Raw genomic sequence first — 17,068 nt, 5'->3', positions numbered from 1 at the left:
GAGGGATTAACAATTACCTTTTTTTTAAAAAAAAAAAAAGTTCCTTATTTTATTAATATTTTAAATTTGATTTTTTCCGATTACTGAAGAGTTTTCCGTATTAAGAATTTTTATTCAATACTGCAATGCAATAAACATACTCAAACTCTGTAGCGAAGCTAAAAATAAAATAACTCCAAATGGTAGGACCATTCCATTTTACACTTAGATTTACTACTTTGCACATATTTAAATAAATAAATAAATATATATATGTATATATATTTTTAATGTATCAGCACATGTCTAGCAATAAAGGCTCTAAGTGAGTGGCATTTAACCTTTTCAAAGTCACGGAACACTTTTGATAATAGGAAAAATTTGGGGAACACCAAAAGCATTAGGGTCATAAAACTAACAATAAAAATATGCATGGACTTGCCTTTTATAAAAATGGAACTTAATTTAATGCGATACTTGAGCTTGTCGGCTTTTGCAGATTGCAGCAATATCAGGTCTAATATGTGATATAGTTACCCTCATCTCTTTGTCTATATTAGTAAGTCTTTCCCGCTTTTGTTTCTTATTTGGGTTAATATTGAGAAACCGAGCTCACACAAATATGATGTTGAAAACTGTAACAAAATTTTCAGTGCTCTTGTGGAGAGAGCTGGGTATTCGACTTGGACAAAAATCCAAAATTCTTCAAGAGTTATTTCAGAGAATTTCATTTTTAGAGTACGATTGACAAGATAACTAATTGTTCTTCTTGTAACGAAAATTCACAACTGGATTTATTAACTTTATTTATTTATTAATCTTTATAAGCCCAATAGATTTCGTATCCAGTCATAACTGTGTGTATTTAAGGAAGGAAATACCTTGAAATCTTTTCTTCCAATATTGTTAATTGTTCTGTTATAACGGAAATAATTCCCTGGACATTTTTATTCAGAGTAGCCAATTACATTCAGAATTGGGTGATGTGACATGTTTCACCAGCGGAACGCTTGTAACCAGTTCGCAAAACACAAGTGTTCCGGTGCACACCAGTTAAGAACCACTGCTCTAGGAAAAAATATTTCTAAGTTTATTCAGTTTACTTGTCCACTGAATTTGGAGTCCAGTTGTTGCATTCAAATATCTGGAATTAATTTATATGGTTGCTCTGAATACCGTGCACATCAAGTTTCCTATTTGTGAACTCAATAATATTTTATTTCCGTTTCTTAAGGAGACCTAAATCCATCAAGGATATCTACGGCATAACTCTCAATTAAAAGATATCGACTAAAATTCATAATTTGCATGATGTTTTTTATCGATAGTATTTTTATTTAATTTTTATTATTCGGTCGTACATTTTAATCAATTTTAATTAATAATACTTTTATATTCAATTGTTTACTCTATCGTACTTTATTAATTTTTAAGTTATAGTATTTTATAATTTTTGTTATTCGATACAAAAAAAGTACTAACTTTTCCCAATACTAGTTGCGAGTGAAGTGTTATTAAGTTTTGCCACATTGTTAATCATATTCACTCCTTGACCGATAGGTACTACATGCTTAAAAATTTGTTGCAAACGGGAAAGGTTACAAGTTTCTGAAGGAAAAAGGCAAGCTCAGGAGGGAAAAGAGAACTTTACACTTCCATCTAACATTGGCGAAGTCATTTTTAGTAATAAAACCTGTATAAAGGTAATTCCTATACTTAGAACAGAACACAGCTCCAAAGAAAGGGCATAATCGCTAAGGACTACGCTACCGGTGATGATCGCTTAAGGTGAACTAGACAACTTTTTAAAAAGTCTAATTAGCCAATGTTAGTGCTTTTGTTTTCTGCTTTTGTTCTTGTAAGGATAAGCTTGTTGATCAAAAACAATGATCTTTATTTCTGACCAACCACTGCAAACATTTTACTTGATACTGACGTTTTCAGTAATAAATCAAAACCAGTTTCTATTGTCCGGAAAATGCATACATAACTTGGATTAAAAGCATTACAGCACCAAGTATAAAGCATTTTAAGCTCATTCTATTTCTATGTTTTATTCATATATTGAGGAGAGAAAATAAAAATCTATTTTTAAACGAATGTTAAGTTGGCAGTTGTCTTCTAACTCATTAAAATATGCGTTGTACTTCATTTGTGATCCCAAGGTTTTCTATGATATATCAAACCCTTATTTTAAAGCAAAATCGGAAAGTAATATGAAGATATTAGCTCTGCAATCTTCAAGCTACAATCGGTATTAAGTTGTAATAGCGAACTAAAAGATGTTACGAGGGGTAGTCTGAAACGTTCTCGGCCTCGGCCATAGATAGCAACACTATCGGCACGATTTTTTTTTCTAAATTGGTACATCTGTCATAAGCATATTGCAAGTCATTCTATCAAGTGGTTTGTGTTTATACAACTGTCTGAAGCAAAAGTGTTGTCTGTATCCTTTGAAATGGATAAAATTGAGTATCGTGCGGTTATAAAATTCTTAGTAAAAGAAGGTTTAACGTCAAAATAAATTCATTCGAAGTTTATAAAAGTTCATGGGCACTCTTCTCCTTCGTTTTCGACAATTAAGAAATAAGCTGCCGAGTTTAAACGTGGCCGTAGCAGCCTTGAAGATAATCCACGTGAAGGACGTCGAAAAAGTGTAACAACACCAGAAATCATTGATCAAGTACACAATATGGTATTGAATAACCGACGAATGAAAGTGCGTGAATTTGCGGAGACTATACGCATTTCAAAAGAACGTATTGGATATATTCTGCATGAAAGATTGCAAATGAAACTTTGTGCAAGATGGGTGCCGCGCTGATCAAAAACGCACTCGCATGAAAATCTCTGAACAGTGCTTCGAGCGTTTTAACAAGAATAAAACTGATTTTGTGCGTCGATTTATTACTATGGATGAGACTTGGATTCACCATTACACACCAAAATCCAAACAGCAGTCAAAACAGTGGACAGAAGCCGGTTGTTCAGCGCCAAAGAAGAAAAGATCATGGCATCGGTGTTTTGGGATGCTAAAGGCATTTTGTTTATTAATTATCTTGAAAAGGGTAAAACAATAACCGGGAAATATTATTCCGATCTTTTAACCAGACTAGACGAAAAAATTCGTGAGAAAAGACTCGGTTTTCAGAAGAAAAAAAAGCATCTTTCATCAGGACAATGCATCTGCCCACAAAAGTGTTTTGGCAATGGGAAAATAGGGATCTGCACTATAAATTGTTGGAGCATCCACCCTATTCCCGAGATTTGGCTCTCTTTGCCTTCTATCTCTTCCCCAAATTAAACCTCTTCCTCGCTGGTCATCGTTTTTCTTAGAATCAAGAGGTAATTGCAGCTGTAGAAGGGTATTTTGCAGATCTTACTGAGAACCACTACAGGGACGGGATAATGGAATAAATGTATTAGTCTTAAGGGAGATTATGTTGAATAATAAAAATATTTTTAAAATTATAAATTCGTTTTTTCATTGTTAGGCCGAGAACTTTTCAGACCACCCTCGTATAATACCGACCTCTTTCTCCAATCATCAGCTGTTATTAGTTCAGTTTATACAGTTACACTACTAGACAGTAGCGGTTTAATTTATTAGTTCTTTCCAGTGGTAGGCATGAACCTGGCGGCATTCGGAAGTATGTGGCTATATTAAGTTATGGTCGAAGCAAATAAGGTTATGAGGACGGTGAATTATGTCTCTGAATTGTGGGTGCTCTTATGATCGGTTGTCTGATTTTCGAGAAGAAAATCCCGAGTTTCCGAAATGAAAACTCTGCTACTCGAATGTGAATGACTAACTCACCTTCCATTGAAAAGTCCTTATAAAGGTTCTTCGTTTCCTAGAGGGAATTAGAACCTGTGTCACTTCAACCGAAGGGCATAATCAATGCCGACTGAACTACTGATGCTCTCAAGAGTCAAAGCGAACGAGAGTAGAGTAAAAAAATCGTCTTAACTGTACAAGGTATATTCCAGGTACTTTCAAGTAAAACACTTGATATATCCAGCTTTTACATTTCCAGTGAAAGCTGGATATATTCCCAGGGGATCCTAGAATCCCAAACTGAATATATTATGATTTTTATTCGGGCCATTGTCATGTTTGGAATATGAAGAATTAAAATGTACGCATTATGCATTCGCAATTATGCTTTAAATTAAAAAAAAAATTCATTTGGGAACTAAAACGCCCGATCGGCGGATTCCATTGTGTACAGATAATTTAATTACAATGCAATAATAGAGTTTCCGAGGAAAAAACAGTCACTGCAGAAAGAGAACGCCTTTATATATCAGTCGAACACGTGTGGAATAAAAAAAAGGCGAGATAATTAGAAAGCACTTGATACGATGATAGCAAGAAAGCGTTCTAAACGAAAATTCCTTAAAGAGAGCATGAAGGTAGCGATGCCGTAGATAGAATTCTATAGGGGAAGACAGGAAACATAAGAACGGATTACATTAGGAAAGATGACATTATTTTTAATGTTATAATCTCATGGGAGCATGTTAAGTTTCCGCTGTTCTCATCTATGTTTCATCTATGCATTTTCAATTTTTAAATGACATCCCATGCAGTGAACATCAACTATTGATCAATATATTACAGTGTAAATATCCTGAAACTGATAAACACAGTATGGAGTCGCACTAGAAGCAATCTGTACTAATGCCGATGAATAGAATGAAATATCTTAATTCTGTAGGCTGGCTGCAATTGTTGACAGCGTCTTCATTGGCGCAAGTGAATATGGAACACGGATCGGCGTTGTTCTTACTCTTAAAAACAATTGCCTATGCTAGAAAAAAATTATTACTGAAGCGGTTATTTGGTCTAGTTAATAATTAGCCAAATGAACAAGACGGAATTACTGCCTCTTTCTCCTGAAAGAGGCAGTAATTCCGTCTTTCGACTTTCTTCACCGAACAAGAAACAAGCTCGTAAAAACAAACACCCATTACATGATTCCCCAACTGCTACAGCTCATGAAGATTAACCAAGAAATCATCCATAAATCGTTATATTTTAAAATCATGTTACTATTTAGAATGACGCCGAAGTAATTGATAACTTCGTGTGTGTATTTTATCCGACATTTTTGCGTTTACGGAATGAAAACGCAAAACTGCGGGTTTCACATACGACTTGGGAGCGGAATCTTAAGTACGACAAGGGCTAACTCGCCTTCGGATGGAAAGCCGGTTGTTGTTCGCGTTCTAGATAGAATTCGAACTCAGTATCTCCAAAAGGGCACGTGTTCATTCTTTCGCCTAAGTTATGGAAGAAGTAAACTGAATGTTCAGTTGGATATTTCGGATATATACGGAGTAATGAGTGGAGGTTTCTCTTATTTCATGAGGGTAGAAGGACAAGGTCGTGACAAAACGACGCCATGGACCCATTACTCCTGGTCGGTGCAAAGAGGCGTGTGAGTGAAGCGATGGTCTCGGGCGTGTTTTCACTGGAATTAATTTACTCCTTGATACAACATGTTCTAGCCCAAGGGTTGAATGATGTGATTCACCAATTACCATCGTCACTAAATCCATCCATTCATGATGACTTTATCGTGCTTGTGATGAATACTTGCAACAAAATACCACACCGTGTCACAGGGCACGTTTATCTAGGAAATAATAAAAGGAACAACATAGTTGATTATTTTAATGGACTGCCTCAATCCAAAATCAACTGAACACCTTTGGTATGTGATGGAATCAGATGCTCATGACAGAGAAATATCACACTGCAGGAATTTCACATACGACTTGGGAGCGGAATAAATATGGAATGTTTCTAGAACATCGCTCTGACTGCTTACGGTGGTCGGAAAACATTAAGTAAGTATTTCTAATAAACGGGTCGCCAAGTATATAAGAAAACAACATAGTAAGAAGATTTTCCCGAGCTGTGATCCTCTTGCACTCAAATGTAATAGTAGAGACACGGATCTTACCATCTGTTACTAAATGGGGACTCTATGGTTATCATGGAAATATCTGTTAATATATAACAAGTACTATACATTAACCTTACAGTCCAGCCCTTGTATGATCTTGTTAAAACGGTTTTTCGTTTGGAGAGGTTTTAGTTCTAGTTATGTATTTCTCGTGATTATTTCTGACAGTTCTGCGCGGTTTGTATTCCCTGACAATATTACTGACTGCTGAATTTTGACTAAATCTTATCCCTTAACTCTTTCGATGTTATCAGAACGGACTAGTATAACAAGTTACTAGCAACGTATTAAGTAGTTTGAGCTGTATATCAATGCCAGATAGTTCAAATTTAATCTTATCTAAATTTCTTCGTCTGTGTAAACCCAGTCAGTTTTTCTTTATAACGACGATATTTCCGATTCTCAGTGTTCTTCACATACCCGTCTGAAACGACTGCACTACTATATTTGCGTTTCTATTTTGCTTTCCATTACTGAAAGAAATAAAATATTTAGGTGCACGCGCTTCCTTATGTTTCCGAAGAGTTTGTTGATTTCCCCAAAGACTGTCATTTGCATTTTAAAATGAGTTTGGAGTATTACGTACAAAAGCTTAAAGTCATTAAAAAGAAAATATTATTTACATTTCGATACTAGATCAGGAATTTTTCGAACAACATTCGTACTTTAGGAATGAACCAAGATTCTTTCAATCAAATTGTTTATTGCAAAGCAAACGTAGTAATGAAACCTTCAAATAACGCGTTGAATTTGCTTACAGAAACATATTCAGTCATTATGTATTCCTGCGTGCTCCTCATTTTCGCTTACTTCAACTCGAGAATGCATCGCTATAACTACGTTCTACCAATAAGAAATAATGGAAAATAGCAAAACAACAACCGTAGTATTCCACTTATTTAGAAAAACGTATAACCGAACAGAAATAACTTCACAACGGGACTAGAATTTGGTTTGCCTGTCTTAGATTTCCGCAAATATAACACACCGATGCAAAAAGTATTGATATGTTTTATGTGATTTGTTTTATCTGTAAATGTAACGTATTTGAAAGCCGGAATTTATCCGATAAAAATTCCCTGGCTAGAAACTTCTGAACACAACACAGAGTGACTGTCGTTAGCTGGCTCAGTGCAGATGCAACAAAGATCGTGAAGGGTTCAGTGCATCTGTTTAGCAGAATGAGTTCCAACTTTGCGAGACGAAAGACTGAAGTCCTCCTGACAGAAAACTCTTCCGAAACTAAAACGCATTTCCACCTTTCTTAACGGCATAACTAGCCATTGATCTAATGAATCCTTCTGTTTTTACGTTAAATTAAGAATTTTAATGAACGTCATCAATAAAACGAGATGCTCTAAAAGGGGAGTTTGATGTAGTCGAATTTTTGGGAAACTGGAAATTCATTGTAGCTTGTATTAAAATCATAAATCATTTTATTCGCATTTGTCAATCAGAATACATTTCGTTCAGCGACATTTCGTTCGTCCATAATTTTACGACAATTTAAATTGATGAAGTTATTTTAATACAGCCAGTCAAACCTGTAGGACAATCACCAGTCTGGATAGCTAAGTGGATACCTCTTTCCCTTAGCCACCAATGGATCGTCAGTTCAAATCCTCCTCCTCTGCCATTGGTGTCGGTGAAAGTGGAAAATAAATTTTAACCGCGACTGAGATCACCATCTGCTTATTTGAGGCCTGAACTGGCTTGTAAAAATCCTTTAGTATCGAGAGCAAAGTTTCTAAACTACTTAACCCTGAGTGCGCCCCCGTACCACAGATTAACAACTTCAGGAAATTGGCGAGCAGCCGGTATCGGCTCTTTGTCATCGACGATAGTTGAACTCAAAGTTACCGACAATTTCGGGAATTCAGGACAAGAGCTACTGCAGACAATTACCGGCATCTCTTACTCCTAAATCCTAAAAATGATATGTCTGAAATAAGGAGTTATAAGGTCAATGCTATGGCTGACCTGTATGGCCGGATGGCTAACGTACTCGCTCTGCAAACAGACTGTGAGTTCGAATACCGCCGTGGGTATGGATGTTGTTTGCGAATGTCTTTAGGTGTGAGGTGAATTTCATCGGTCGGTGAGAAACCCATCGTCTTGCTTAATAGAAGCTTGAAAAACAGTTTCCTGTTCGGTCTCTAGAGCAGGGTTTGTAGATATTAATGTCGTACAGGTTTAGCCTTTCATAGGTGAGAACAAAAAACTGTTTTGTGTTCAGGGGTTCAAACCCCAAGTTTCCTGACCAGAAATGCTCCATGTCTGCCGTAAAGATACTAACTCGGGAACCGGCTGAAAATAAGCCTATAAAAAGTTACAAATGGCGACTAAAATTAAACCTATAAGGGTCTCTTTTTTTGGCAGTCTAGCACAATAGAAGTAGAAACGTTATCAGACGGATGTATTATAATGGTACATCAAAATAATAAAGGGAACTGTTCCTTTTTAAGAGAAAACTGCTGAATTAAATTGTATTTAACTCATTCGATATGAAAGCTAATTTTCTGCACTTACAAATTCACTTGCATCCGATGCGTTGCTTTCCCCCTATTAAAATCAACATGGGCTAGAACTCAGTATTAAGTCAAATTCTCACATCTAATACTAAACAACTGAATTCGAAGATTCACTAAGACATTCTTATCTTCATGAACTGAATCGCTTTATCACAATCGATCAAACGTTTTCTAATCAAGATAACTCATTACTGAATGAAGGAATTATAGTATAAATGGATGATTACAGCATGATCGATACACACCTATTAAATAAGATGTTAATTATGAAGCACACATGGGTAAAGCACGCATAAGGCCTCACGACAGATTTTTAAAAATTTATTCTTAAAGTAAAATATAATTTTATCTGATTTCAGAAATTACTGTATCACTTACTCTTGTAGTAGCATAAAAACCTTACATGCACATAAAATTTTGTTAAAAATAAAAATAGTACTTATTACTAAATTAAGCGATTTAATTTTTTTGTTATTTCTCATGTGTAATTTCCAGAGAGTTTCCTGAATAACAAGCCGGCAATTTTCTGTTCAGCATACTGCAATTCCTTCCCTCTTCCTTTCAACCGTATCTTCTTCCTTTCCTTGATGCGAATCAAGGAAAGGCATCTTTAGCATCTTATGATTTCATTCACAATATTAATCATCAGATTTTATGTTATCAGGGAAGTTCGAATGGACTTAAAACAACCACGCTGATTTTTCAAATTTATTTCGTTTATTGTCAAAAATTGGGAATTGTCCGTTCTCTGAATCAATAAAATGTCATAGTTTCACATCTCTGCTGGAATTTATTCCTTAAATAAACGGTTTTATTTAGAGATTTTTTAAAAGTTTTCATTAAACACAGTTTAATGAAACCGTGGAAAGAAACGAATTACGGATATTAGAAGCTCATCGGAAACATTCATCTATCCTGGAACAAAAATCTGCCTCGCAAGCCAATCTTTATCAAAAATTTCAATCCAACGATAAAGTGGCATTCTGAAAAGAAAAAAAAAATGAAAGATTAAAAAAAAAACATATTTCAAATCTGCGTTCCAAATTTCAGTAAATTTCGTGCATTTCCAATTGCTTTTGTTTCGAGCTGTTTTGCTTTTTGAGTCCTCTTAAAAGTCAAATTTTGAAAACAATGTCTCTGTTCTAAAACACATAGAATTAGCTGATTAGCCTTCTTTAATATGATGGCCTCAATCAGTTGTTCCTCTAACTTAAAGCATTCGCGCACTCTTTTTGGGACCTCCACCATAACAGCATATTCCCTCTCCGAGTTAAACAAGAATCAATTAATGATTCTGATCATATCGGAAGAGTAGAACCTAACAGTGATAGACCTTAACCTTTACTGAGTACAAACTTCTGAGTACAGTCTGTTAAATTTTAAATAATAATAATTAAATTTAAGTACATATCTGGAAATAAAAGACTTCTTTATATAAGTAGTGAAACTGCTTTTGTGCCACACACACACACTGCATTTTTCATCGTAGTTATAACACTCCCAGTGGCTTCACTTTTTTGCTTTTCAAAAGATCTTCTTTTATCAGCCACCGATCCATCATAACGGAGTTCAACAGAAATAGCAACAAGCAATCCATTAGGCATAAGATGGGTATCATTCTGTCGCGTATATACGCGTTCCACACTTTGAAAAGGCAGTGGTCTAAATCCACCATCAAGAATCATTCTTTCAATTTAATGATTTATATTTGATAGCAAACACACACTAGATCATGTAAATCACAAAACGAAGAGAAAGATAATTTGTGCGCTGTCTCATTGGCAAATACGGTTGTTATGCAATGTTCATATAGTATCCTTAGGTTCTTATGACAAATATTTCTTTGAATTGGTATGGGGAAATTTTCACGGGTTAGTAGCTAGTTGGAAATACAAATATGATAAGTTTGCTTTCTGAAATTTCATTATTTTAATCGTAGTGCATAAACTATGAAATGAAGCAGTTGGATTTTGAAATTAAACAATAATCAAATTTATATATTTCAGCAGCAAATGTTCTTAAAGAAGGAATGGTATTAATCTTTCTTCCCTTTTCTCTTTCGAACAGCAATCTAATGAACTTTAGAACACGTGCTGTAATCAAACTCGCATCAAAAAATTAGGGAGGATGGGAATTTGATTTATGGTCTAAAGACGCCTAGTTGTTCCGCTTCAAAAAAATGTCTGGGGAACGAATTTCAAATGGTACGATAGATAGGTCATGTATACGGTGACATTAGAAATTCAACATACTGCTTATTTCTTTCTCTCTCTTAGGTCGTATTACACCACTTAAAGAAAATGAATGAAGGTATGAGCCACATAAAAAATTCACATAGTGCGAACTCATGTTTGCATTATGGAGTCTAACATCGCATTACACATCGATTTCTTTCGGTTAAATGGCTAAGAGGAAAGATTTCTTCCAAAGATAGCCTTTGTTTGTGGGGAGAAAGAGGATAGACTTAAATTCCTTTACAAGTAATATCACTTTATTTTGCACAATATAAAATAGGGAAGCAGTAAGGTCACCCAAAAAGGCCATTTCAAAAGGATGATTACTCATCAAAAGAGACTGTCGAAACCTTAAACACTGTTTGGGGAGAAACTAGTCTTGTCAAGAAAGGGTGCACGGGCTGCAGCCTGTGTGTGAGAGAGAGAGAGAGAGAGAGAGAGAGAGAATGAGACATTAACGGAGCGGTTTTATCTTAGAATGGATACCACAGAATTCATATCAAAATAAAAGAAAAACAAATATGTGGTCGTCGACAGCATTTGTAAAACGAGCAATCCGCGAATTATCTGCAATCCTATATACTTATCGACTTGTTCATTAGTGGTACTTACACACCCTAGCCTCTGTAGCTCAGTCAATACAGACGAAGCCCTTTGGTCGGAAAGACCTGGGTTCGATTCCCGTCGGTGGCCTGAGGAACCCTTATCTGGTTTCTTTCCACGAAAGGTGAGTTAGCCGGTCTCATACGGAGGTAGGAGGTTTTTTCACCCAAAAATCGAGTTTTTCGTCCCCCAGAACAGACAAACCGACCCCACGAACGATACATGAATTACAGTCATGAATATTGCCCCTTAGAGAATGCAGCAGCAGAAGAGTGACGAACCGGCTGTATTAATTCGTCGTAAGCCCCTCATTAGTTCCCTAATCAAGATAACTCATTACTGAATGAAGGAATTATAGTATAAATGGATGATTACAGCATGATCGATAGGGATCAATATGGTTCTAAAGGTTGAGTCTGTCCCTTAAGACTCCACCCGTCCTAAGGGACGGACGAGAAGGATAGGATAGGAGACTTACACACCCTGTCAATAATAATATTAATAATTATATCATTAATATCATTAATAATATAAGATGCTTAGTATTATGCCTTCACAGGCATTTGTACGTAACTTGCGTGTCTTCTCCCAGCCAGTTTGGCTGACTGAGGGATGAAACGCCGGAATTCCAGGGAAGAAAACCATTTCTTCTTCCGTAAGAAATGAGCAAACTTACCTTTCTGGGAGGTCTTTCCTACTAAAGGGCATTGTTAAAAGCGAGTGAACTAAGGGGGCTCCTATATGCTCAGCAGCCCAAAATATTAGCATCCCTACACTATATGGAATCCACTCGTAACCACTCCATGACTAATGAGATGTGTCACGCATCAGCTTTAAACAAATCGTAGTAGTGTCACTGGAAGAAAACATGTGTCTTTAAGTGAGAGTGCATGATAATAAGCATAGGTCATAGATTTGTGTGAATTCGAACAGGGTATGATAGGGTAAGCAGGACAGACCGTTGAGACGGAAAGAACTGTCCTGATAGAAGAACCTCACGTTCTTGGTATACCTGAGATGTCAAGATCGGTGTGATGAACTGTAAACCTTACATCAACATTGGCTATTCGGAACAGATGATTAATGTAAGATGAATAGGAAGGATACAGGGTGAACATGACGTCAAATAAACATGTTACAATTCATCAAATGATTGCGGTTTTATCTTAAAATGAATGAAACATTTGGATGAAAGACTGCAAGGAAATGTGAGCACGCCATGTGTCAGATACTGTCCTAAATGGAATATAACAGGATACGACGATTAGGAGTATTATGCTTATCCAACAAAAGGCCGTTGCCTTTTGTTGGATAATGAACGAAGGGAAAAGTGGCATATGATGAACGAAGGGAAAAGTGGCATATGATGAACGAAGGGAAAAGTGGCATTGGACACTAGAGGAATGATGAAACACTGCATGAATTCATAAATCTCAGTTCCTCTGATTTCATGCGGAGATTCCTACGAGGGTGTGGCAATTAGAAAACAAAACAATAGACTCATCGCGTATGGGTACAATGCAAAGCAGCAGTCCATTTAGCCCTTGTTCTACTACACATATAGGCTACTATATATGTAGTACAAGCCGGCCACTGAATTAGAAACCTTTATGCAGATATAAGTAAACGTCACTTATGCAGCGTATATGCAAAATACTTGGCCATGCATCACCACGTGTTCTAGGCAACTATTTAAGAATGGTGTTGGTCAGTAATCATCAATAATGTTGATCGCAATGGGAAAAACAAAGGATCTTTCGGAGTGGCAATAAGAACACAAAAACAATGGACTCATCGTGTATGGGCACAATGCAAAGCAGCGATAAAGGGCTTATTGTGGGTACCCGTCTTGCTGAAGCCACGATTTTGAAAAGAGTAGAGCTGACTGGTTTCTCAGAAGGTTTAATCAGTGGAAAAATAATCCACACCGCTTGTATAAGAGGCTTAAACTATGGTCCTAAGATAGTCTATCAGGAACGAGATTGCTGTCGTCGAGAAGGCTCGTATGGGCAAACATTAACAGAACTCTGTATGCAGTAATTGGCCAAAGCATTTAATGAAGGCTGTTCCTGACCCATATGTTACCGAACTATGCATGGAATTGAAGAGGATCGGTATTGGCAGTCGCATGCCTATATCGAAACCAGTGATTTCTGCAAACAACGGGAAAGTTTGTCTACAGTGGTGCCAGGAATACCGTGACTGGACACTTGAAGATTGGAAAAAAAAAGTCATGTAATCCGACGGATCATGGGTCACCTTGTTCTGTAACGACGGTAGGAAGAGATTTTAAGTGTGAACCCCATGAAGCAATGAACCCAGCTAGCCTTGTAAACATAACACAAGGTTCTGGATGTGGTGTCATGGTGTGGGGAATGTTCTGTTGGTAGGGAACGGGTCCCCTAATCGGAAGTAGGATGTCCTCCAAGGAATAGTTGAACATTATTGCCGATCAAGTCCATCCTGGAATGTTGACTTTCTATCCAGCAGATGAAGGTTGATTCATGGACGACAATGGTCTTATTCATCGCGCAAGAATTGTTCAGCAGTGGTTCTCAGAGCATGACAGCGACTTCCACCATCTTCCCTGGCTACCACAAAGCCCGGATCTGAACCCCGTTGAGAATGTACACGACATGTTAGAAAAACAGATCGGGGAGCAAAGTCATCTTCCGTCCAATCTGGGCCAGTTAAAGAACTGGTGAACGCCTGATAGCCTATGTTGTAGACGTAGATGCAGTCCAACGCCTTCTGGAATCTATGCCAAACCGCATATGTATGAATTCGGGCTAAAGGAGGTGTTAGATAAGATTTTCTAATTCAATGGTGGGTATGTGTAGTAGAGAAAAGATTTATATGGTGCAGCTCATATGAACATCATTGCCGACTAAATCTACTCATTTATGCTGACTCTAACATGTGACGTCCAAGAATGAAAATAAGAACATGATAACGAATTTAAATTAATGAACTGCCCTTTCAGTCAACATATTCCAATTCTCTTAAGCATTTCTATAACATGGCACACGATGTTAGTAACGGAATCTCGCCATCAATAAATCTGCAGGAATTCATCATGTCCACATGGAATAGAATAAGATACCGGTGGATTGTTTCGGAAACTCGTGAAGTCAATGGACTACCCCGAGACTTCATATTAAGCCTCTGAAGGCGTAATATAAAGATTATTTGTGTATTTATCTCGCTAGAAAACATTGTTCAGATTCAAGTTCTACATCTTTCTTAGATTTAATTCAATGTTTCCTATTTAGACAATACTGAAATGTCGACTACTATTCTAGAAGTTACGCAGCTAAAAATAAAAAATAAAGATATGAGAGGGGAAGTGGAAATCCGGAGTCCTATCAGGTGGTCTGGTGATAAATGCTAACTTTCTGTAAATTAATCGATATTTCAAAATTTAAATCTTTTCGAAACTCATCAACATGTTAAATAAACAAGCTGCACCAACTCAATTTCTCATCTCATCGCTGTATTCTGTAAATTCGTTTCGTTGATTTATCTTGCGGTCGTTCAATGTATGAATTTCAAACTACCTAAACAAATATGATTTACAAGGTCCTTGTGGAACGACTCTTTGCGAGCATTCGGAATTCCATTCACTCATGATACGCAGATATTGTGTGGTAACAGTTTCGATCTTCAAGATTTCTATTTACATAATTCCGTACTAACTGTAATCAGTCTACGCAGTTACTTATACTTTCTTTGCATTCAAAATTTGATCAAAATTCTATCAGTGCCATTTTATTTCATTGTTCACTAGATAGATTTTATGTTCAACGTGGTATGGCAGGAATAGTTTTTAAAAATGAATCTTAAAAATCCTCCGATAAAGGTGTCAAACGGAATTATATGAAAAAATAATAATAAATAAATAAATAAAACTGTTTGTAACATGAAAAATAAACGCAGTAGAAACCTTTTTTTTAAATAACTATTTTAGCTAGAGGAAAAACATTATAGAATTTTACGAAAACGAATCAAAATTCACATTTTTAGTAGTAATAATCGAATGCGACAGCTCATACCCTGGCTTGTTTCCTCCCCTACCAGTGAAATTTCGGAAAATGTATTAATAGAACGCGACTTACGCTACTAGGCATTCAAAACAACAAATCCGCAAACATGGAGGAAGTCGTGTATGTGAGTGGCTCACGGAGCGCAATTGTGAGATGATCATTTAAATTGCCCTGAAGATATGGAAGAGAAGTCGGAACAAAAATGCAAAAATGAAAATCATTTAGATTAGCGTCAAACATCCGCATACAGGTAACCGCGACGAAAAATTTCTCTTCGACGCAGCTATCGCGAGTGCATGAACGCGAATAATACTAAGGAAAAACCACCATTTTTCTAAGTAGAAGAGAGAAATTACCTGGTTTTAAGGATCCCTTATCTCATGGAGCTGGCTAAACTACAAGGTGCATACGAAACCAACGTGAAGGGAAGAGCGCAAGACTGACGCCAGCGCAGACGTCGTTGAAATCAACAATGCACGTCACTAACGTCTAACGTCACGACGAATTAGCATCGAGAGAGCACTTCCCTAGGAAAGTCCGTAGTCGCAAGTAGCTGCCGCTAACCGTTCCGTTAGAGGGGTCTTGGAAAAGTTACGGCGCCAACCAAGCCGAATGATCCACACCTCTACTGTACCGGAGAAGAATCCCATCTCCCCGTGTGCTCCTACGACTGGGGCTTGCCTGCTGTGACGCCACCACCTTGCCGCATGACCAGTCCGTAAGGACAGGTAAAGCATTCATTACGACGAAGCGACCTCCTGCGTGCCAAGTCTGCTGCATTAGAAAGGGTGCCACAAGAAATACGAGGCAAAGCACCATTTTATTTGAAAGATTGTCAGGAAATGAAATCAAAGTTCTTGTTTTGTTTTGTTTTTCCCTTAAAATAAAGCCTTGTGAGGGTTGCTAGTATTGCTTTTAGATGGGATTAAGTTTTTATTTTTAAATCTCACGTTTGAAGATGTAAAATGGAAAAAAATATTTTTCGGTCAATCTAATTATAATAATAGAAACAACTTAGGTTTTCCGACCTATCTGGAATCCAACTAAATAATGTAAGAATAACAAAAAAAAAGTATAAAAAAGAGAAAAACATTAAGTTGGCAGACAGAACCGAACAATATTACCTTTCTTTGTTTCCTCCCCACTCCGAGGACTTCAACTTCCTGCAGTTGATTAAAGCAGCTAAAAACACCAAAAAATGAAGAAGTGTTCCCAAATTCTTATATTAAAAAAAATCAAGAATAGAATCAAAAAATTTAAGCCGATCCAAAAAAAAAATTATTCAATATACGTATAATCTGCATTGAGGATTCAACCTTTAAATGATGTCCCATTTTAGGGAGAAATCATGGAAATGTAATGTGACTGGAGGCGGGTAGACCTCAACCCATCAAGAAGTCAAATCTAATATATATATTTTTTCAGAAAACGTTGGTATTTTGCAAATCAATACACATCATACTACAGTTTTAAAAAAATAAAAACAAACAGCTGGCTAGAACAGAATTCAATTCAACTGCATAAAAAAAATTCAATTCATTGATTTATCTTCAAATTTCAAAATACGCTAGTGTGAATATTCCCATCGATAATCAATGAAGCCACAAAATAAACATACTTTATCGAAAAAATTTAAAAGCAAAATCATTCCATATATTTGCAATTTATTATTATTTTTTTTTAATTTTGTAAACCGTCAATGG

The 17,068-nt window shown here is 36.5% G+C and overlaps 1 protein-coding gene across 8 annotated transcripts in view; it reads right to left on the bottom strand.

The window, feature by feature from the left end:
• LOC150100319 (poly(rC)-binding protein 3-like) overlaps window positions 1-17,068 on the bottom strand; it is an 874,229-nt gene that overhangs the window by 665,434 nt on the left and 191,727 nt on the right. Inside the window, exon 1 of one of the 8 annotated variants that reach the window (XM_090403224.1) lies at window positions 15,722-15,881. The exons of the other annotated variants lie outside the window; for them this stretch is intronic. The gene's annotated coding sequence lies outside the window, so the exon portion shown is untranslated. Of the gene's footprint in view, window positions 1-15,721; window positions 15,882-17,068 lie in introns of those variants that run through there. 8 annotated transcript variants of the gene reach the window in all.

This window comes from Typopeltis vanoorti, chromosome 13 (assembly GCF_054136105.1).
Source record: "Typopeltis vanoorti isolate ZY-2024b chromosome 13, IOZ_Tvanoo_1.0, whole genome shotgun sequence".
NCBI lineage: Eukaryota > Metazoa > Arthropoda > Arachnida > Uropygi > Thelyphonidae > Typopeltis > Typopeltis vanoorti.
Note: the sequence above shows the minus strand (reverse complement) of the source record. Positions and strands in the feature narration are given on the sequence as shown.